At 51.3% G+C, this 23,447-nt stretch overlaps 2 long non-coding RNA genes across 2 annotated transcripts; one reads left to right on the forward strand and one right to left on the reverse strand.

The window, feature by feature from the left end:
• The first annotated feature begins 7,704 nt into the window (after positions 1–7,704).
• On the forward strand, positions 7,705–12,182 carry LOC131424199 (uncharacterized). The gene is made up of 2 exons (XR_009226863.1): positions 7,705–7,802; positions 8,619–12,182. It is a non-coding gene; the product is annotated as an uncharacterized LOC131424199 (long non-coding RNA).
• LOC124093133 (uncharacterized) lies at positions 8,022–18,681 on the reverse strand. Its single transcript, XR_006851857.2, has 3 exons — positions 14,244–18,681; positions 11,264–11,435; positions 8,022–9,306 (listed from the first exon to the last, which is right to left on the reverse strand). It is a non-coding gene; the product is annotated as an uncharacterized LOC124093133 (long non-coding RNA).
• Positions 18,682–23,447: the final 4,766 nt, after the last annotated feature.

Genomic DNA, 23,447 nt, shown 5'->3' on the forward strand with positions numbered 1-23,447 from the left:
CTGGGGGACCCGCGAAGTGGGCTCAGGCTGAGCCAGCCTGCACGCTGGCTTCGGGCTTCACCGTTCACGCGGGAGGGAGCCCGGCTCAGCTCTGGCAGGAGGCAGCCCGAGTGGACCGCACTACCAGTGTGACACGCTCTGCCTTCTCTGAAGTCTCAGTCTGAGCTCCTGGAAATTGAGATCCCTGTGAGCTGGCTGCTGTGAGGTCCCCTGGGTCTCCTGGACACCGCCCAGTGACAGCCAGCAACCTCGGGGTCTGAGGGGTGGGTAGGGTTTGTCCCCAGCAAGGAAACTGAGGTGGCGAGCAGAATGTCATTCCTTGAGGACCTGGAGCAGCCTCTCTGGAGCCCAGCCTGGCTTTCAGTACATCTGGTCAGCGTTGTTCCCAAAGAAGGCTCTGGTCCCCCCACCCCCTGCACCCACCCTCCCAGGCTTTCTCTATCTATGCACATGGATCGTCTTTTTCTTCCGATTTTTTGCTGTAATCGTAGCTCCTGCCGTTTCTACTAATGTCCACCCTAGGGATGTGAGTGACTTATTTCTGCAGGTGAGTGTCACTGTGGTGGATTCCCAGCTGCCGCAGCCTGTGGCGGTGGGTGGCCAGCCCGCGCTCTTGCTGGCCCCTCCCCCTCATCAACAAAGTGCCCTTGGGTTTGGGCAAACCCGGCGGTTCCAGTGGTTCCAGGTTCCAGCGAGTGGTCCACACGCCGCTCTCCCGAGGGTCCCTGACAGCTGTTTGCAGCTCCTCTCGGTGGTCTCAGCTGCCCGTCCCCCAGTTAGATGGTGGGTCACTTTCTGGTTGGGTTGCACGTTGCTTTTTATATTCTCCTCTGTGACACCGGTAGGACTGCTCTCCCAGCTTGTCACCGGGAGCCAGCTCTTCCACCCTCTCTGCTAGCCTTCTCCCTCTTAAGAAATTCCACGCCGTCCAACGCTGCCCTGGGCTCACAGCCCAGGATCCATAACTGCTTGTCCGTTAGATTAATGATGGAAAAACCTTCTCTGTGCAGTGTCTTTATAAATAAAGATTTTAAAGCATTACCGCCACCATTTTGTCTAGTGATGGATAAACATATACTTTGACCTACTGGAATAGTCGGCCTCTTATCCACAGGTCCACAGTTTGGATGGCCGCAAACTGAAAATATCCAGAAAAACATTGCTTGTGTTTTGAGCATGTGCTGATATTTTTCCTCATCATTCTTTTCTTAACGATACAGTATGACAGTTATTTACATAGAGTTTACATTGTATTAGGTATTATAACTCGTCTAAAGATGATTTTTATATATATGGCAGGATGTGCATAGGTTATATGCAAATACTACACCATTTTATTTCATTTTTTTAATTGCTTTTATTTTTTAAATACATGACAGCGGAATGCATCATAATTCTTATCATACATATAGAATACTACGTCATTTTATATAAGGGACTTGAACATTCTGGGATTTGGGAATCTGTGGGGGATCCTGGAACTAAAACCTCTTAGATATATATATATATATATATATATATATATATATATATATATATATATATATATATATATATTTTATACACACATATATTTATATTCAAGAGCTGGAAATGTAAAAGAAGGAGTTAAAAATAAATATGAAGGGGAGTTTTGATATTTCTTCCCATACCCAATAGATTGCCTTGCAGGGGCCCCAGGACACTGGATGGGGTGCAGGCGTGTGACACACCTGGTTTCCATGACCTTCAGCCTAACTTCTGTGTGAATCCACTTGACCTGTGGGGTTGTGCAGTGTGTGACTGTGTCCCCCAGCCTGACACCAGGTGTGGCTGAGCCATGTGGGAATGCAGACCACACCAGCCAAGGGTACAGGAAGAAAGTGAGGTGGAGATGGCGAGATATAGGGCGCAATGTCCCCGTCTAATAGCTGACAGCCTAGTCTAATAGCTGAGTCTGAGGTGCAGTAGCCCCAGACCCCACCACCATGAGGGCCACCAGTAGTGACGGTTGATGAGGTGACCATGGTGGCCTGGTCTGGTTTACAATCCACTTTACCACTGCAGGAAGCCTGCAGAGCAGGGCGGCACTGGGAGAGGTAGGAAAGAAACCACTCAGGCCGCCCCACTCAGGCCCCAGCCTGTGCCACCTGCACACTCACAGAGGTCCCTGCTAGCCATGGCCACTGCCACCAGGAAGCTTTGTCAACAGCAGCTGCACAGAAATGGCATTGGAGTAACCCTGGGAGCAGACACGAGGCCAGCAGTGGACCTGACCTTGTCACCTGGGACCACGGGCTGTGCACCCCTCCGACACCCAGCAGCTTGCAAACCTCCTACCAGCTGAGGTCAGGGCCTGGGGCAGCTCCTCATCCTGGGCACTCAGGCCGGGCCCCTGATGAACCAGGAGAGCAAGAGTCTTCCCAGATGGGGCCGGAGAGGAGTCAACCTCATCCACCTCCTCTGGTCCCACTCCAAGGATTATTTTGGTGTTCTTGAGGGCAGCTTTTAAGCAGGGAAAGACTTTCTAGTTTGGTTTTAAAGTTCTTCCTTGATTCCCCACCCCCCACTACTTTGTTTTGGTATAATAACACTTCACATGAGATCTGCCCTTTTAACAAAAAAATTTTTTTTCTATGCTGGGGATGGAGCCCAGGGCCTCACACAATCTCTCTACTAGGGCTCAGCCACCCTCCAGCCCTCTTAACAAAAATTTGAGTGTACAGTATGATGTTCTTAGCTGTGGGCGCAGCGGTGAACTGCAGATCTCTAGAACTTATTTGTCTCGTGGAACTGAGACTTTGCACCCACCGTGCTGAAGCTCTTCGTTTTCCCCTCTCCCATTTCTGGAGTGATCAAATGCAACATATTCTATGAATAGATCCAGCAAATTTTAACAATCATGTATAAGGAGAACTTTGATTAATGTTTGTACCATTTACCTACTTAGTTAATTAAACTCCTTTAAACATTTTAAGCGGCAATCAAAATTTATTATATTCAGTTTTCTAAGTTTTTCAATTATCTGACTAACAAATTCCCAAGTCCTTACCTGATTCTTATAAATCAGATACATTAAACGTACAATTATGGTGATATTTAAATATTCAAAAACAGTTTACCAACTGAGTAAGGTTTCGACTCGCAATCACAGGTTGAAATCAGTGACTCAAGAGCCTATTTAAAATCAGAATCACAAGCACCGGGAACACTCAAATATGCCGAACTCTCTTAAACTCTGAACGTTCCTAAAATGCCCGAGATGTATATTTCTGAACTTAGTGCAAAAGTTAACATGCTATGATTTTGATCTACTTCATCATTGCTATACTCAAGTCTAAATTTCTCTGGGTTTCAAATGGTTTCTCAAACAGATCTGGGATTCCCTTCTCGACCACATCTCTGCTCAGCGGGATGAGGTTTCTTAATATTCTGTTTCAAACCCAACTGGAAGATGGCAAATCGTCTCTAACACGGCCACCCGGCGTTACTGCCAGGCTCCACAGGTCTCGTGCTTCTAGACATTATCACCCCCACTACACACACCGGCTGCCAACTCAGAGGGTCCTCGGGCCATCTGCACTTCCAAATGACTGGCTACGAGTTTGGGGGTTCCTATGATCCCCCCTCAGGTTTGGTAATTTGCTAAAACAACTCACAGAACCCAGGAAAGTGTTATCAACCTAAATTAATGACATAGAGAGGCTCTTCCAAAATGATTTTAGGTGGAGTGACAAGGGCTGCAATTTGAAATACGCATGTCACAGAGACAAAAGAAGTCAAGGGCTTTTACAGATAAAACGAGGAAGGTTGCAGAAGTTGTTTTGAAACCATTATCCTTGGCTGCAAGGATCAATAGGAAGGGTTTGTGCCAACCCAAGGTCACACGGGCAATTGCTGAGCAATTGTCCTCGTGGAAATATGCTTTTGTGCAAGGCTGTCGTGGTCTTTCTGCAAGGTTGTGGGTAGACAGCCTCTTGCGTTCCTGTTATCAGGCAGATGCTCAGCGGCTCCCCCTTCAGGGCCTCCTGATTCCATTTTGTCACGATGAGACATAAGTGATTCCATTTGGATTCTGACCACTTGGGCGGGGCTCTGTTTAGGATTCCAGTCTTACTATAAAGGACACAAAGGCAATGAGGAGACACGCAGGGCGAGGTCTGGGGGGTCCAGAACAGAGTGTCCAGGCCGGCTCCCCCGGAGTCAGGGCACCCCACCTTCCTGCACGCCCTTGTTCTCCCCGGGACTTCATTCCGCGGGCTTGATGGACGGAACTGGAACTCCACCTCCAGCCGGCCCCCTCTCAGTAGGTCTCAAAGGCCCAAGCTCTCCTCCCAGGGTTGACTTCAGTGGCCTGGCCAGCCCCATTGGAAGCCTCTAGGATTCCACCTCGAGTCACCTCATTACCAGGAGCTCAGGTGTTGTGGGGGTGTAGGGGACTCCTGTACAACGAAGACCCTCATTACTGGGAGTTACAAAGATTCAGCCTGACCCTCCCAGGAGCCAGGGACCAAGGCTGGTTGAGTTCTTTATTATGCCATATGGAATATCTGGAGGGAGGAGGCTGGCCAGGACAGACGGGGCCGGGCTGCCACCCAGGCCTGGACTCCCCCTTACTAGTTTTTCACAAACGTATCCAGTATAGTACTTTGTAGAAATGTGCAAACAAGGCCTCTGGCCTTGAGCTGGGCTTCACAGAGATGTCTACATTCTTAAGATAAGTTACAGTTGGGCTCCTTGGTAACAGCTGGCAGGGGGAGGAAAGAGAGGGGAGAAGAAGCTCCCCCCTTCTCAGGTGTTGTCCTTGAAGGGTTAACTTGCCCAGAACAGTGAAAGAAAAAGCTGCTTCTATGTGAATTTCCGCAGACAGTGAACTTCTGAGCCCCGCCCCTTACCTGCTGGGTATAAAACTCTGAAACTCCCTGAACTCGGGGTTCAGGGGATTGATTCATAACAACAAAAGCTCTGCCCCCCTGAACCTGGCTGCAGCCAAATAAAACTGTTTCCTGCTGTCTCCCGTGCCTTGCCTCTCTGTCCCCACAACACTAGGAGGGGGTTCCTCTCGCCTCTCTTAGGCTGTCCTTCCACCCATCCAGATGGAGACCCCCCAGTCTGTGGCCCCTTATCCCTCTAAAACAAATGCAGCTTCTGCCCAAAGGTCAGGGGTAGGGACGGGAAGGGAAGGGGCAGGAAGAGTGAGGAAAATCACTGAAAACGTCGAAACCTTGCCTTGCCGTGAGGGACGCTCTCCAAAGGACAGTGTGGCCTCACTCCCCCACTTCTTTCTTTGTTGAATGTAACTCACATCACGAAGGGCTCAAAGTGCAGGTTTCACCCACCTCGTACCCCAGACCCAGAGGGGCCCCTGGGGTCTGTGCTGCTCCCCCCAGGCACCCCTGCCCTTTGCTGCAGCGCACTCTGAGCCCCCGCCCCCCCAGGCAGTCGGCCTGGTTTCCTGCTTCAAGTGCAGGGAACCCGTGGGCTGGGTCCTCGGGCTGGTCCTCCCACCCACCATGTCTGTGCAGGGAGTGGAGAGAAAGGGAGAGCCCCCGGGTCTGCTTGGCGAGGACTTCCAGACCAGGGCCGGTGGGACGCATCTCTGGGCCCTGCAGACCCAGTTCACAGCACAGCTGAAGTGACACCTGAACCCTGGGCCCCAGGATCTTCTGCAAGGTTCCCAGCTCTGCCCTGCACCAGAGCCCGTTCTCCTTCCTGGAGAACCAGCCCGTCATTGGTGATAAGGAGAAACGCTTGGTCCTCATGCCCAGGAACCCTCAAAAAGGAGGATTTTGAGATGGGAGGTGAGTCTGGGTGATGGAGGGGGGCTGGTGTCATGGCGTGTCCCGGGTGATAACGCAGCAGAGGCAGAGGGAGGTGGGGAGATGCGACAGGCTGGCTTCGGAGCTGGAGGGGCAGCCTCTGGAGACTGGAAGACCTGGACAATCGACCAGGTGCCTCCACAAAGAACCAGCCTGGTGGCACCCTGACTGTAACCCCGTGAGATCCACGCTTGACCTCTGACCTCCAGAACTGTAAGATAAATCTGTGTTGCATGTAAGCCACTGTTTTTGTTTGTGGTAATTTGTTACAAGCAGAGAAGGAAATAAATACACCAGAGGGACAGAAGCAGCTGGTTGCCACCCATCGGTGAGAATCGTACCCCAACCCCTCACACCCCGCCCACCGGCTGGGTTCTTTCTGTGGGGTCAGGTGTGGGATGTGGCTTAAATGAATCAGCCAGTCCTGCTGGGAAGGTTGAGTGTATCACACCTCCCACGGCCTGAGCTGGAACACTTGGCCACCCCCAGGAGCTCTGGCTATTGTATTTTTTTAAATTTTCCCTGCATGAGTGTCCCTGGCAATATTCTCAGGAGGCCACTGTGCCACAGTAGCCAACCCCTGACAGTGGTCTACCAGGGCAACTGGAGCCCCCACTTTTATACCCAGCCCAAAGCAATCGGGGTTGTTCTAAGTCACATAGGACAATCTACTTACTCCCTTTCCCAGCTTCTCTTGCAACGGAAAGCAGCAGAACATGACTCAGGGCTGCCCAACAAGGCGGAAGCAAGAGTCTTGGAGTTTTGAGAAACCTCGTGCTTCCTGAAGAAGAGGTGCTGGTGGCCACCAAGGGCCCTTCATTCTTTTTTTGTTCTGAGAGCAGAGATGAAGCCTTGTGCTGTGTTGGCCGTCTAGTGCCCAGGAGTGACAGACATGGTTAAGAGGATAAATGGAAACAGAGAAGATTCTGGTCCCTGGTGGCCCAGTTAGGTAACTGAGCCAACCCCAGAAACATCCATTTTTGGATTAATAGTTACACATGAAAAAGGAGCCCCCATCTGTCTAAAGCAAGGTTTTCGGTTTTTTTGGTTTTTTGTTTTCCTGTTACTTGCAGCCAAACACACTCTCACTGATTCCATGCATAGATTAATGGAATGGAACCACCTACCCAGAACTAATGGGTGCATCACATTCAGTGAACAAGAGCAGATGTGTCTTTAAAAACAGCACCAGGACTATTCACTAGCCATGTGGGAGAGGAAAGATAGATCCCTACCTCACACCATGCCCCACAATAGAGTGCACGAATATTGAACCATAGAAAGTCTAAGGGGAAAACACAAAAATACCCATACACAGAAGCAACAGATCAAGATAAGGCACAAATGGAAAGCAGACTGTGTTGGTGGGAGGACGCAGTAGATCCCCCAAGTCACAGTGGATTTTCACCCCACATAACAATGACCCCTACAGGTATTTACATACGACTCCAAAGTCACAAAATAACCCTCTAAGGCTCTAGGGGTGGGGAGAGGAGAGAAGCCATTTACTTGTTTGAAATGTGCTAGAATAAACCACCGTTTTATTTGCTCTGCAACTGCAAATTATTTTTTATGATAGAAACAAAGAAAACCCCGAGGAGTTCTGCCCTGTGCAGCATCAAGGCTGGAATCAACCACGGCTACAACAGAAGCCACGGGGCACAGCCACGGGGCGCAGCGGCCGGGCGAGCGCGGCGCTGAGGGTTTGCCCAGCGTCCTGAGGCCCTGGGTCCCCTCCCAGCGTGGCAAAATAAAACCAATAAGCAAACACATAAATCAAAACGCAGATAGAATCCAGAAACTTTCTTCTGAATGTCCGGCTGGGCTTATAAGGAAGTGAAAGTATTTCAGGGAACAGAAAGAGGAAGGATCTGAGCAGACATGAAGAGAGGTGGAAACCATGCCCTTTGGTTTCAAGAGCTGCGATGGGAAGGGGGAGCCAGGCCCGGAGCCCACAGGAAAGTGGGGAGTCGGCACCGAGACCACTCGGCACTGCACCCCACGGTAGGTTGAAGAGTACAATACTGGCTGGATGGGGGAGAGTTAACTGATCTGGAGCACCCTCCAGGGTTTCTCACCAGGGTAGGGGCACCTTGAGCTGTCCCTAACACATGGCTGGGCCACCATCTTGAGGGCTGCGCCAATGGCCTACAGCAAATGAGGGAGTGGTGCCAGATGTACTAGTCAGCTTTCCGTTACTATAACACAATACTTGAGACTGGATAGCTTTATAAAGAAAAGAGGTTTATTTGGCTCATTTATTAGGTTTATTTGGTTTATTTGAAGGACCTTGAAAGTCGTGATCCTTTGGTCCAGGATTGTCTTGATCCTTCCTTACGGTCATTTATCAGACAGCTCTGATGCAGAGGAAGGGGAATAGCCAGGACTCTCAGGACTGCTGGGAACAGGGTCAGAGCTGACACCCATACCAGGAGACCCCAAATTCCTGACTCTCCCTGTCAGAAGGGGGTTCACAGAATCCAAGAGAGAAGTGAAGTCCAGCCCAAATCCATCCACAGGAAGTCAGTGAGCCTGGAGAACCGTCCTGGGGACATTTCTTCTGTCCTTGAGTGAGTACTGAGGGTGGACACACTTACGAGATGGAAAACCAGGAGCAACAGCACAGGGGCTGTCAGTCAGAGCTAGTGTCCCCTTTGATCACTTACAGAAGGCAGGGAAGGTGGTCCCCCGTAGCCCTGTGTGATGCACCGCTGGGGCCCTCACAAAACCACCCGAATCATAGCCGATGGGGATGGATCACGGTGAACATGACCCAATGGTAGCCCCAAGCTGCCGTCGTGACATGCATTCTCTCTGCAGTGGAGCAGATCAACACAGCCTCTGGGATTTGGAATGAAGCTGTAGACTGGGTGAGCATGCCCTTTGCAGGCCCCGTGAGGAAGACGTATCAGAAGTGATCTGCAGCTACCTAAGATAAGACAGCAGTTTGCATTTGCAGGGACCTTCATCACGGACACTCCGTAGAGCAGCAGACTGACACAGGACATTGAAGATTTTGTGCTCATCACACCTGATGAGCAGGAAGTGGGACGTCTCCCGGGTCCCTTGTAAGACCTCCCTGCGGTACAGAGGGTGGCAGACGAGCCCTTCGAAGGCTGACATCTGACGCCTCAGTGAGGTTCTTGGAGCCTCAAAGGGGCGGGTCCTTCCGAGACAGATGAGTCACTTTATCCGGCGTCTTCGGCCACCAGGAAAAGGCACAGTGCTTGATCTGCCTCTTTGGACTTTGGAGATGACCCATGAAGGACACCAGGAAGCACTGCTCCAAACCGTTTGTCAGGATACTGGGACAGTGCCACTTCTGTTGGGCCTCGGTGAGGACTCCTCTCCAGGGGGTTCAGGTGCCAGACCCAGTAACTCTGCCCCTGGGCTGTGCCATCTGCATCCAGTGATGTGGGTCCACCATGGTACAGAAGGCCACCGTGGGGAGTCTTTGGAAATCCCGGGCAGGAGATGGACAGCGTGGGCTCCGCAGCCGGGCTCCCACCTGCAGCAGAGAGTCATCAGCCATTTGAAAAGCGGCTCATGGAGAGCCACTGGGCGCTGAGACAGGCTGAGCGTGACCTTGGGGTGGACAGGAGGCCATGCGACGGGGGAGGTTTGGCATCACAGGAACCTCCCACTGATGAGAATGGAACGTGCCTGACAGGTGACCCAGACCCCACAGCTCTCTGGCTCGCGGCCACCCCTCAGCCACTGTCAGCCAGACAACAGCAGGTGGGGAACCCCGGGCGCCACTCAGGCAGGGTTGGCTGGATGAGTCGGGGCAAATAAAAAGGGGCAGCTGCCGCCCTCCAGCCGCTGGACAGCACTGAGGCCTGGGTCCAGTCAGCCAGCTCCAGCCTCGAAGCTGGCCATCCGCTCAGGGGGGACATGCACAGACCCTGGCAGGGGTAGATGGTCAGGCTGGATGGTGAGGGACCCGGAAAGAAGCAGGAGCAGAAAAGTGGCCTGGAAAAGTCGGGGGGTGACGTATGGGGGAGCATGAGAAGGGAGGAGGCGACTTGGACAAGGTGTGAGTGTCCCTCAGACTCGAGTGTGGGGAGCTGGGACCTCCGTGTGGAGGGGGTGGAACCCTTGGGAGGCAGGGCCCCGAGGGAGGAGGGTGGGTGCTGAGGGGAGCGGCTTTTTGGCGGGATTAATGCTGCTCCTGCAGAGTGGGTTAGCACTCATGAGAGCAGGTGGTTACAAAGCAGACCACCCCTTGCACTTGGCCATTCACACATCTTTCCGCTCCTCCACCACGCTGTGACCCAGCCAAGGCGCCCTCACCAGAGCCCGAGCCGGTGGGACAGTCCAGTCACGCATTTTCAGCCTCCCAAACCGTGAGCTAACCAACCTCTCTCCTTTATAAAGTACTCAGTCTCTGATAGTTTGTTATAGCAACAGAAAATGAACTAATAGAGCAGCAACTAGTGTGCTTCTCTTGACATGCGCCTCAGCTAGCACCGCGGCCTGAGGTGGGACAGTGGACAGGGCCAGAGGGCCCGCCATCAACTCCACATACAGCGGAATGTTGGGATGAACTCTTAAAGTGACACCTGAGGTGCCACTTTGGGGAAGACGCCCCGAGGTATTGGGACTCAGAGTTTCAAGAGATGGTCTATGCTTTGGACCAAAGGCCAGGATAGGTGTGGTGTTCCAGGAACCAAAGATGAAGGCCGGGGTGGACCCTGTTATAATAATTCCCAGCGACTCATCAACCTGTGCTTCTAACCAACTTTACAGTCTTCTTGGATTAGAGGCCTCGCTTCCTGTTGGGGAAGGGGAGTCCCCTGGGGCACCGCTGAGCATCCAGTGAACAGCTCCACTGGTTTTCTGGGGTTCTTATGCTGGAAGAAGCAAATAAGGAAGTCTCTGTACTAACAGGGACAATGGACCCGGATCACCCTGAGGAGGGTCACCGCGGTATAGCAGGGGCAGAGAGGAACTTGGAAACCAAAGGACTCGGGTGGCGCCCATAGGCGCTGGGTGTGGGAATGGCTGAACGGGCATTTGCATCAACCATGGGCTCACGAGGGCTCAGAGCCTCAGGATGGACAGCCTGTCGGTCCACCAGGAAGGTCACCACCCTCAGCAGAAATGCTGGCCAAGGTGAGGGGGATCTAGAAGGGCCGGTAGACGACAGAGAGGTGGGTGTCAGCTATGGCCCTGGGGCTCTCCAAGGCAGCAGAGAGTGCGCTTGTCCCCCTCACCATGTTGCAGGTTATTTTTTAGGACTTGTGACAGGCCACTGCCTTGAAGCAGGAGGGTTGGGCCGAAGTGGGCCTGGGTGGTGCCTGAACTCACTGCCCCCAGGGCCTCCTTGACCTGGCCCTCCCTGGGCCTGCTGGTGGCCTCTGCTCACAGGGAGGGGGCTGGAAGGGCTGGACATGAACACCCCGGGAACATGGTCCAGCCAATGAGAAAGGGAGTCGGCCAGAAGATGCCTCCCGCTTCCTTACCCTGGACGGGAGCAGCCTTAGATCACGGGTTCCGCTGCTCAGGATGCAACCACGGACTGTTCCTCTTCTGTCCTGTCTCAACTTCTCCATTCCCCTGGTATTGCTTCCAGAAACGATCCAGATGATCAGCCCTCACCAACGAACTTGCACTGGGGTCAGCTTCTAGGACACACTGATCCAAAACAAAACCCAACGACTTCAGCTGCTGGAATTGATGAATACAGCACTTTAAACCGACCGTATTTACACTGCTTATAGAACCACAAGAGGGGCGGGGTGTAGCTCAGGGATAGAGTGCTCCCTTAGCACATGTGTGGACTGGGTTCGAGCCTCAGAACCACATAAGAATAGAATAAAGGTATTGTTCCATCTACACCTTAAATACATGTCTGAACTAAAAGAGGGAATTGAAAATGTGAGCAAGAGATGAGACTTCAAAGATAAGAAGGCAGTTTTTAAAATCGGATAGAATTCCCAGAAATGAAAGTGTTACATATTATTAAAGTTAAAGGTTCGATGAACATACTAGACAGAGTCGAGAAGAGAATTGGTGAAATGGAAGACTGACACCGTATTATTAAAGGCCGAGCTGCTGTGACAGAAGATTAATTGCAGAATGTATTCCCTTCTCAAGTCCTAAGGCCAGGCAACTCTTCCTCTAAGTTACTAAAATTTAGTAATTTCTACCTCTTCCCTTTGTTCCCTCAACCCTGAGGGTCACAGCTGCTGATCCTCTAATATCATAAATTTTTCATTTTGCAATTAGAGTTACCTAGTTAACAACTGTCTACACATATATTGATTGATAGATTGTGGTAATGGGGATTGAACCCAGGGCCTCACACATGCTAGGCAAGTGCTATCCCACTGAGCTACTCTCTCAGACCCTCATTATTGATATTAAAGTCAGTTCAAACAACTTGGGTGACTTCTGTTTCTTGATTGTACTTTAACTGATTCAGCTTTATAAATTAATAAATTTCTAAGAATTTATAATTTATAATTTGTAGCATATAGACTATGTAGGAAAAGAAAGTACTTAAGAGTATCTGAGTAAACCATGAGTGAATTATTTTATAAGATTGAAGGGGAGAGAGACCTTTCCAGTTGTAATATAAAGTCAAACAAAAAGTGAATAAATTTGATATATAAATTTAAAATGTTCAGGTGGGAAAGATAACTTTAAGGAAAAACAAAGTCACATTGGGGAAATATATGTAATTCATATTATAGTCAAAGCCCAATATGTAAAGAGATTCTATAAATAAATAAGAAACAGACCAACAAGAAAACATGGACAGGGGCTGGGGCTGGGGCTCAGTGGTAGCGCACTTGCCTAGCACAGGTGAGGTACTGGGTTCAATCCACAGCACCACATAAAAATAAATAAATAAGGGTATTGAGTCCATGTACAACTAAAAAAAATTTTTAAAGAAAACATGGACAAAGGGAATGATTAAAATATTTTATAATGAAAGAAATACAAATAACTATTTAAAAATAAAATTTTGTTTTAGAATAATTTTAGATTTATAGAAAAGTTGAAATGATGGTACAGAGAGCTCTTGGATATCCTTCTCCCACTTATGACTAATGCTAAGATCTTAGCTATAGTTGATTTGTCAAAACTAAGACATTAACATTAGTACTTTACTATTTTTAATTTTTTTATTTGTTCTCTTTAGTTTCACATGATTGACATTTCACACAAACCTGGAGTATAACTTCCCATTTTTGTGGTAGTACATGATGTGGGGTTACGCTGGTCCTGTGTTCACATGTGAACATAGGAAAGTGATGTCCAGTTCATTCTACTGTCTTTCCTGTTTCCATCCCCCCTCCCCAGCCTTCATTCCCCTTTGTCTAATACGGTGAACTTCTATTCTTCCCTCCCCCTGCTCATTGTGAGTCAGCATCCACATATCAGAGAACCTTTGGCCTTTGGTTTTTTAGGATTGCTTAATTCACTTAGCATGATAGTCTCTAGTCCATCCATTTACTAGCAAATGCCATAATTCATTCTTCTTTATGGCTGAGTAATATTCCATTGTGTATATGTACCACATGTTCTTTATCTATTCATCGCTTGAAGGACACCCAGGTTGGTTCCATAGCTTAGTTATTGTGAATTGAGCTGCTATCCACATTGATGTGGCCACATCACTATAAAAAACGCTGATTTTAAGTCCTTCGGGGGTATATGCTGAGGAGAGGGGTAACTGGGTCAAATGGTGGTTCCATTCCAAGTTTTCTGTGGAATCTCCGAGTACCTTACTATTAACTGAACCCTCTGTTCCTATTTTTCCAGTTTCCCTCACGGTGTCTCTGTCTGTTCTGGGATGCAGTCCAGGGTGCCACAGTGTCCACGTCTCTTCAGTCTCCTCCGGCCTGCCGTGGTTTCTCCACCTTTCCTTGTCCATCAGTCTTGATGGCTCTCCTTCACCATCATCATCGTCATTATTATTTTGTGGTGCTTTACCACTGAGCTGCACCCCAGCCCTTTGTTATTTCGTATTTTGAGAGAGGGTCTTTCTAAGTTGCCCACACTGGCCTCGAATTTGTGATCCTCCTGCCTCAGCCTCCCGAGTCACAGGGGTTACAGGCGTGTGCCTCTGTGCCCAGCAGGAGCTGGACGTCTCTGAAGAGTAGTTGTCGGATATTCACAGAATGCCCTCAGTTTGGGATTATTTAATTATTTTTCACAATTAGACCAAGATTGGGGAAAAACCAGGGGCGTGACAGCCCCTCCTCATGTCAGGGACCGTGAGGTCATCGGGGACGTCAACCTTCCCACCCGTGACAGGCGCTGTCTCCAGGTTTGGAGTGTCAGTCGCTGTTTCCCTCCCACCCTGTGTCTAGGGGTCACTAAGTCCAGCCGAGCTTGGGGGCACTGAGCCTCCCTCTGGAGGGAAGGACCTCCATGTGTATTTGGGATCTTCTGTCTCGGCTCCTCCTCTTGCTTATTTATGCAATTGTTTACCTGCGACCCGGGGACTTCCGTGGGCCCATTTCCGGGATTGGGCTTAGGCCATCCTAGACTGTCTTCCTGCTCGGGCTGCTCCAGTCAGGCCATCGGGAGCGTTGGCGTTGGCTCCTGCGACCAGTGACCTATGACCTGTGGCCTGTGACCTCGTTGTGGGTTGGTTTTGTCTTGGTTTCAGCGATGCCTCACCTCCGACCCTACAGGATGTTCCGAGCTCATCTTAGATTCTCCCCAGCCCCAACCCAGAAGCGGTCATTCCTCCTGCTATTGGAGAACAGCGATCAGAAGCCACATCTGTATAAAATTACTTCAAAACGTGAAAAGAGGTTGAACTTCACTCGCAATGAGATAAATATCAGTGAAAACTAAAATGGATCATTATTCACTATTAGATCAACAAAGAACCAAAATTTGATAAGACACGCTTTGTGCAGAACGGGGGCCATCCCAACATGCTGCTGGGGGTTCCGGCTGGCACAGCCCCAGGGGAAGGCCTTGGGCTGCCGCTTTTAAAACAAACGAGGAAGCTCTTTATGTAATGGTGTGGAAGGATCTCTACTGAGAACAAACTAAAACACATTTCACAACCAAAGGAACAGGATTTTCCTAGGAAGGAGGAGGGGTACATCTGCCTACTTTGCATACACACACAATATGTTTATACACCTGTGTTAGTTAGGTGTCTGTTACTATAACAAAATACCCAAGATAATCAACTTATAAGAAGGAAAGGTTTATACATTGGCACACATATTTGGAGACTTCAATCCATGAACACTTGACTCTGTGGCTTTGAGCCTGTGGCAAGGCAGGCAGTACATCAGAGGTGGGAGCATGAGTCAGAGCACACTGTTCTCCTCATGCCTGGGATGTGAAAAAGAGAGGAAAAGGAGAACCCGGTGCCCCTCAGCCCCTCCAAAGGCATCTTCCCACTGACCAGAAGAACTCTCACTAAGTCTCACCTCTTAAAGTTTTTCATTACCGGGCTGGGGATGTGGCTCAAGCAGTAGTGCACTCTCCTGGCATGCATGCAGCCCGGGTTCAATCCTCAGTACCACATACAAACAAAGATGTTGTGTCCACAGAAAACTAAAATATTAAAATTATCTCTCTCTCTATCTCTCCTGCTCTCTCTTTAAAAAAAAAAAAAAAGAAGAAGAAGGAGTTTTTCATTACCTCCCAATAACGCCAACCTGGGGGAATTAAGCCCTTAACGCATAAGTCTTTGGAGACATTTAAGATATTCTCTCTCTCTCTCTCTCTCTCTCTCTCTCTCTCTCTCTCTCTCTCAATATATGTACACATAAACTATATATGAAAACTATAATGAATGATATTAGTTGTCTGTGGGAGGCTGGCTACTAGGCAGAGGCAGAAGGAATAGTTTTCCTTGTAGACAGTTTATGCTTTTTGAGTTTGAAACTTTTTGAATGCATTACCTAAATCATCCATGAATCAGCTGAAAACTTTAAAAGTACATACAGAGGCTGGAGTTATGGCTCAGTGGTAGAGCACTTGCCTAGCATGTGTGAGGCACTGGATTCGATTCTTCTCACCACCTACAAGAAATAAAATGAACAACTAAAAACAAATATATATAAAAAAATTTAAAGTACATAGAACTGAATAGTGGTGAAATACTACCTATCAAAATGTGTGGGATGCAGCCAAAGAAACACTTGTAGGAAAATTCATAGCCACAAACGCTGCTATGAGCAAAGAAGAAGGGCTGAGAATGGATGAGAATTCCAAATGAGGTCACCAAAAAGAGCGGTGCCTCAGAGGTGCATCCAATTTTTAAATGCTGATAAATGATGAGCAAGGTTTAATCCTATCTCTAATACCTTAAAGAGCTGGAGGTGTGCCTTGGGTCAACTCGTGACACCCACTCCTTCCCCGGTTGGAGAACCAAGGCCGTAGGAGTCTGAAGACACAGAGTTCTCACCCCTCCTGACCTCTGATGGTCCCACCCCCCCGTCCTGTGCTCAGCTGCACCCCACAGCAGGCAGCGTCAGGGGATGCTCCAGGGAAGGGCTCAAGATGCCCCACACCCAGGGAGACACTGGATGAGGGGCTGCGCGTCTCTGGCTGCAAGGAAACTTTGTCTTCCAAGCACAGTGACTGGAGTTGAGATGGTGAGATTCTGGCAACGGTAAGGAGGCCGCTGGCTGGAGGTCCAGAGGATGATGAGGGCCCCGCGGGAGACCGTGAAGAGCTGCCCTTGGAGGGCTCGAGGTCGTGGCCTGTCACCTGGAATACTCAGGCTGAAGCCAGGGGCTGGCCCAGGGGAGAGAGCACCACATCCGGCCGAGGCAGGTGCTGAGATCAGGGTGCTCAGAGGTGCCAGGTGGAGGCCACTTGGGCATGAGCCCAGGAGAGACACTGGGGGGAAGGATCGAGAGAACGTAGCAGGGACCTGAGACCCCAAATAGGAGTGGGGACAAGAACCATCACGGGTATTACCAGATTATTTTCCCACAGACTGGCAAGGTCTGGGGCAGCAGCCGCCACAGAGACAAGTGCTCACAGGACACACAGCACAGGGAACGGCTTTTATTTGAGCCCCTCTCAGCCCCCCACCAGCGATTCCAATCTCATGCAAACACAGGGCCCTTGAGACCTGCTAAAATAATAGAGAGGAAAAAAACAGTCCGTGATTTACAGCGCAGGCAAGTTCGCACATAAAAGGTTACTTTAGTCCCGATTTTAAAATTTACGCTTGTTCTAAAAAGTACACATTTGCAAGTATTTTCACTTTAGAATATTACAAAAAACAATTTTCCAAAGACTTAAGGATTCCTCTTTTGAATTACAGAAGGTAAAGTGGAAGAAGTTGCTATTCGAAAATTGGAATAAATGTCAGCTGAATGGCGAGCACAGCACAGACATGATTTTATGGGCAAAACAGATTCCTTAAAGCAATATCAAAAGCCCTGAGTCGAGTAGTCACTTTGAATAGCCTAATTTCAAAGAAATTTGCCTCCTCTTTGCTGGAACACTTTGCATTGTTGGAGCACACGGGCACAAAAACACTCCGCAAGCATGTTATTAAGCAAATTTTTTTGGGGGGGGGGTTTGATGCCTATAAATCTGCTGAGCCGACTGCCAGGGAATTGATGGAATGATCTTGCCTGGAACCCGCTGGAGGCCAAAACCGCCGGTCAAAGTGAAGGCAGGGCTGAGACTCCGCAGGGTCTCATTCCTGGGGACGGGGAGGGGATCAGAACACACATCGGAGGGAGCCGCGGGGACCCCACCAGGTCCTGAGAAGACTCTCCAAAGCCAGGGCCACCCAATGGGCAGCCAGGCTCCTCTGCCGACTAGTGTGTGGCCCTTGGGCTCCTGCAACAGAAACAGGGGGCCCCTCCAGAAACACCCCGGCTGAACCATTTTACCCAGGGTTGCAAGAATCCCCAGGAAAGCACTTACCTGTGAACGCAAGACACCGTCAGAGGACGCAGTTCCTGAGCAAGGGAACAAGAGGGTGTCCAGGTTAGGAGTGAATTGAGGATCAGCTCCTTTGCCTCAGGATGAAGCCTGGTAACCGACTGGTGGGATGCAAATCGGTAGCTCAGCCTAGAGAGCAGTTTGGCCACGTCTGGTAAAATAGATGTACATATCATTGTCCCTCAGTCCCCTCCCTTTGTCTGTCTCCTTCGGATAGACACACACACACACACACACACACGAACGCATTCTGTTTTGTATTAGTAAAACAACTGGAAACTGAATGTCATCATGGCAGAATAGATGCATAATGCCTACCGTGGTCAAACCACGGAGAACTATGCAGCCAGGTAAAATGAATAAACAAGAGCTACGCGTTTCAACATGGATAAATCGCAAAAACATAAAGTTAGTGGAAAGAGAACACAGCTCAGGGAGGGGGTTGTGGCTCCGAGGAAGAGCACTGGCCTAGCATGTGTGAGGCACTGGGTCCGATCCCCAGCACCACATGTAAATAAATACAATAAAGCAATATTGTGTATCTCGTGTCCATCTACAACTAAAAAATAAATGTTAAAAAGGAAGAACGCAGCTCAGTGTATAGAATGATGACTTTTCTATAAAAGTTGAAAACGTACCCGGCAATGCCACGTGGGTTTACTAGGAAATCCGTAGGTGACGGAAGTCGCCGTCCTGAGATGGTGACCTTGAGGTGGAGAGCAAACCCCTCGGGAGGAGGGGTGGCAGGTGGAGGGCACCTGGAGCTCTGGGAGGACCCTAACTGCCGGCTGCCTAGGTCGGGGGCAGCAGGGGCCTGTGGAGGGTGAAGGGGCGGCGCCCGGGTGGGGTCGCGTGGAAACGAACCTGAGTTTGGTTCATTCAGGAACAGCGTGGCCCGCAGCTGAGAACCGTGGCCACCAAGAAAGTCTGGGTGCCCCCGGCCCTGCCCACGCGGGGCCTCGGGGAGGTGGAGCAAGAGCGGGGTCCGGGGTGGGGGGCTGGGGTGCGGGGCGGGGGGGGGTGAAGGCCGTGAGCTCTGGGACGGGCCCTAGTGACCCCTCGCTGGCCCTGAGGGGAAAGGGCCGGAGCGATGGGGACGGTGGCTGGGCTGGCAGTGGGGGTCAGGTCAGAGGGGGCCCCAGGTGGCGGCTGGGGAGGACGGAGCGCAGCCCTGGGGCGCCCACCAGGCCCGGGCCAGCCTGTCCCCCAAGCCCCGCAAGAAAGGAGACAGCTGGACACGGGGTGCCCTCAGCCTTCCACCGAGGTGAACCCCGAGACTCCGAGCTCGGAGAAGCAGCCAGACTCAGACACCAAGGGACAGGTGGCTCCCCTAAGTGCCCTGGCTCTCCGGGCAACAGCCTCTCCACGACGCCACGGACTCGCCCCTGGAGGGGTCACTCAGGAGGCAGAGGAGAGCCTGCTGTGGGGCGGGGCAGGTGGCGGGGCGCTCAGCGGGGACAGTTTCCCGGGAAGACCAGGAAGCTGGAGGGAGCTCTGGAGCTGGGCGGTGGCGGTGGCCCCATGGCGGTGAGAAGGAGCCTGTGTCCCCGAGCTGAGTCAGCTCCACCTTGTGTGTAACTCCCCCAAAACCAACCTGAACGCTAAACGGCAGAGTGAGTGGAGTCTCCCCGCGGGGCCTGTGGACTCAGTGGGAAAGGACACTTTGGGGAATGTTTGCTGAAGTTTCCAGAATATCCTCGATGAAACGCTCCAAAAACAGAACAACGCGGGCCTCCAAGGAGCTGTCCCGGGGCCAAGGAGAGCCGTGCGGGCCCCAGGTGACAAACTGCTGTCCCTTTCTGAGCACACAGAGGGGTCTGAGAGGCTCCCTGGCACTGACCTGCGCCTGGCCGGCTGAGCCCTGCTGCAGGGAGTGGGGAGGTGGACTCGCCTGGCGCTGCCCTTGAGGAGGGACACAAAGCAGGTGGGGAAAAAGGGCAGAATGTGTCAGGGACTCACAGAGCCCCCAGGAGACACAGAGGAGAAAACGGGTACCTCCAGGAGGAGGGCTGTGTGCCAGGACGCGAGGGTGATGCTGGTGCCCGCAGGGGACAGCGCAGTCCTGCCAACCAGGCCACATGGCACTGGAGTGGCGGGGGGCAGAATGGCACAGCCAGCTCAGGGAGAGCCAACAGCCAGCTCTGCCCAGGGCAGGGACGGGAGAGAGAGCTGGACAGATGGGTCGGGGACGGGGGACCAAGGAGCCAGCTCCAGGGAAGGCAGAGCCAGCCGGGCAGCGCCATCAGACACCAGGGAGGGAGGCCGAGCTGTCCTGGTTCCCCTGCAAAAGGCTCACCGGGGGACTCCCCAGCCTCCACGACCTTGTGAGCCAAGGCCCCTAATAAAGCCCCACCATCTCATCCACCGTCGTCTGACCCCTGGTTCTGTTCTCTGGAGACCCTGCCGAGGGTGGTGGGAAGGTCCAGGAGCCCCTGAGCTGCAGGGCACCCACATCCGCACCCCGCCTGTCACCACCCTGCAGGGTAAAGAGAGGCCTCCACAGAGGAAGGTCGCGTGGCCCATTTCTGCTGTGAATGACAACCTGGAGGCTGGGCCCGCGCGGTTCTGGGCCCGCGCTGAGGGGCCGCATCTGGCGGTAGCGGTCTTGCTGGCAGTCCAGAGGTGCCCAGGGCCTCACGCGGCCAGAGACAGGGTGCGCGTGAGACCCAGCCAGAGTGGCTTCTTAAATAGTTATTTTGAGATAACCCGTTAACTCGTTAATCCGTCAGTCCTGTGGGTGCATTGATCCACTCTTGAGGGCAGAGCCCGGCCCACCTTGTAAGGTCCCCCCTCTTTACATCTCACGAGAGGCAAACACGGCATCATGGTTGATACCGTGGGCTCTGGCGGCACTCTGCTTGGGTTCAAACCCTGGCACTGACATTCACCTTACTGAATGGTCTTAGGTAAGTTGCTTAGCCTCTCTGTGCCCAGGGTTCTTCATTTGTAAAAGGGGTTTATTTAAACTTTCCTTAGGGGCCCGGGTTGTGGCTCAGCGGTAGAGCACTCGCCTAGCACATGCGAGGCCCTGGGTCTGATCCTCGGCACCACATACAAGTAAATAAAATGAAGGTATTGTGTCCAACTACACAACTGAAAAATAAATATTAAAAAAAAATTTCCTTAAGGGTTGTTGGGAGAATGTACTTAGAACGGCGCTTGACACAAATTAAGTCCTCAATAAATAGTAGCCACTATTAGCCACTCTTTGTTCATTTAATTCATTGAGCAAAAATGTACTGAACATCTGCTCTGTGACGGGCACTGTTCTAGACCAGGAGCACCCACTGAAGGTCGCTAGTGGGACTTACAGCCTCCCGAGGGGGGCGGGCAAGAAGCAATAAATGTAATAAAGAAGCAATTGCCCCGTAAGTTAGAAAGGAGGGAATGCTACAGAACAAAGACAAAATAGGTAAGCCCAGGGGGGACTGGTGCCATTGTAAGCAGGAGAGTTACTCTTGCTCATCAAGAAGGTCGTGTGTGAGTGAAGACCGGGAGGAAAAGGAGTAAGCCGCCCGCGTCTACAAAAATGCTTTCCAAGGACAGAGAAGCCAGTGCAAAGGTCCTGAGGTGGGAGTGTGGCCAACAAACAGCAAGGAGACCGGTGGGAGGGGGTGATGTGGTAGGAGTGTAGGGAGATGACGTCACGGAGTCTGCACTGCAGTGTCAGGCAGATGATGAGATGGACACAAACTCTTTTTGCTTTCTACAGACTTTCAATTTTTTTTTCTTTAAAAGGTATTTTTAAACTGGTTTTTCAATTCTACATTGCAAAACATTGTTAAAACCTGCAGAAGGAAACCCTTGGGCAATAGAAAGTTCTAGAGTTATGGAGAAGGAAGGAGCAAAACTTGCAACATTTCAAATCTTCCTTTCCCTGAGCCTTTTCAGGAATTTACTGTGGGGCCTATGTGGGCCCGTGCAGCACTGGCCTCCCATGTTGGGCCGGCTCCTGTTCCTTCCCTACCACAAGAGCCCAGCCAACCTCCGAGTGCCCTTTGGGAGCCTCACAAAAGATGGTGTCAACCTTCAAGGGTCTCCTTGGGGTCATGTGACCCGAGCCCACCAACCAGAGGGCGGGCCGGGTGCCATCTTGAGTGGGTGATTCCTGTTCCTTTCCGTCTGCAGTGGGGGTGGAGGGATCCGAATTTCGTGGGACGGGGTGCTGATTTGAATGAGGCCTGGTCTAATTCAAACCTGGGGAAGTTCTTTAAATGCTTCAGATCTTCTGTGGTTCGTTTCCATCATGTCACCAAAGGGGAAGTTTCCTTCCAAAAGGCTGCATTTTGCGGGAATTTCAAAACATCTCTGGCAACTAACCAGCTCGTCCTTCTCTTCCTCTGCTTCTGAGCCTCCCCAGCCCAGCTCTCCGCCCCTTCCCGGGGTGTGTGTGTGTGTGTGGCCCCTGTCTGCTGGGGATGGAACCCAGGGCCTCACACAGGCCAGGCGAGCTCCGCAGCAGAGCTTTGCAAAAGGCCGAGTGTCCTTTTCTTCCCCTGAGGACAGTGTCATTATCAGCCCTGAGGGGGAGTACAGCAGGGACCCCCAGAGCCCTCGGCCCCCACTCCCACCCCTGAGAGGAGAGTGGGGCCCTGGGGTGGCTGCCCCATGGCCTTCCCTTCTTAACTCCAAATGACCCCTGCCTCCTTCCGACGCCTCCTCCCCGTGCACAGCCCTCTCTTCCCTGTAATCACGGGCATCGGGGCCTCCACTTACCACCTCCCCAGCCGGCCCTCACCGCGGCTGCGCACTCTGGAAGGGCATCGCCCCCTCATCGGCTCTCCGTGGGATGCCCAGGGCCCAGGTGGACACTCTTCACGGGTGTGTTCTATGAACAAGGACCCACGCCCATCGAACCTGGGGACAGGTGTGCAGGCCACTCTTCTGCTGTGATCAGGCCCTTCCTGGTCTTCCTCTGCGCTCTTCCTTGTAGTGAACAGGGGAGAACCAAGGTCCCTCTTTCTGAGTGCGGCCAAAGCCATCACCAGGGTCCTATTTGAAGGAAAAGACAAGGAGGACTGTTGTTCGACGGCTGCGCCCCACCACACGCCTCTGTATAAAGCCCATGGGGCGGCAAGGCCAGTGGCCTGTGGGCAACGAAGCCCCGGCCAGTACCCGAGACGAGGAGTTTTCAAAAGGGACAGAAGCAGAAGCGGATCTGGAAGCTTCCAGAGGTATTTTGTGCGTGTGCCAAGGCCTGGGTGGGGGGTACTCCTGGCGTCCACCGAGGGGCGTGGGAGGCCTGCCGTGTCCTACTGTGCGCAAGATGGTCCTGCACAGCCCAGGACCAGCCGCCTGCCCACCGCGCTGGGCTTTAAACCGTTCCATAATGACTAGTGTGTAAAACGGGACCGTCTAATAATTCCAAAGTTAAATTTTAAGAACCTGTGCATAGTCATGGGGCACCCAAAACCTAATCGTAATAATTTTACATTTTTATTACTATTTGTAGCAAACACTGAATTTTTTCCAACGTTGCAGCCATCCTGTAAAATGAGAGTGAACTTTTTAAAAGAAATTCTGATTATTTTTACCAATTTCTGAATAGTCTCTCATTCAGAAGCCCAGGTCTTCCAGTGGAGTCGTGCCTGAGCATTTCTCTGCTGAAATACTGAATGTTTTCTTTTAAGTCCTTCTTGGTCAGGGCCGGAGCGTCGTGGGAGTGTGTACTGAGCAGACACAGGCCCTGGTCAGTTCCCCAACACCAAAAAAGAAAAGTCTTTTATTTCTCCCTTATTACTGTCAGCAATTATA

Source organism: Marmota monax, unplaced genomic scaffold, assembly GCF_021218885.2.
Source record: "Marmota monax isolate L192 unplaced genomic scaffold, Marmota_monax_Labrador192_F-V1.1 WCK01_AAM20220418_F8-fsc00038, whole genome shotgun sequence".
Taxonomy (NCBI): Eukaryota; Metazoa; Chordata; class Mammalia; order Rodentia; family Sciuridae; genus Marmota; species Marmota monax.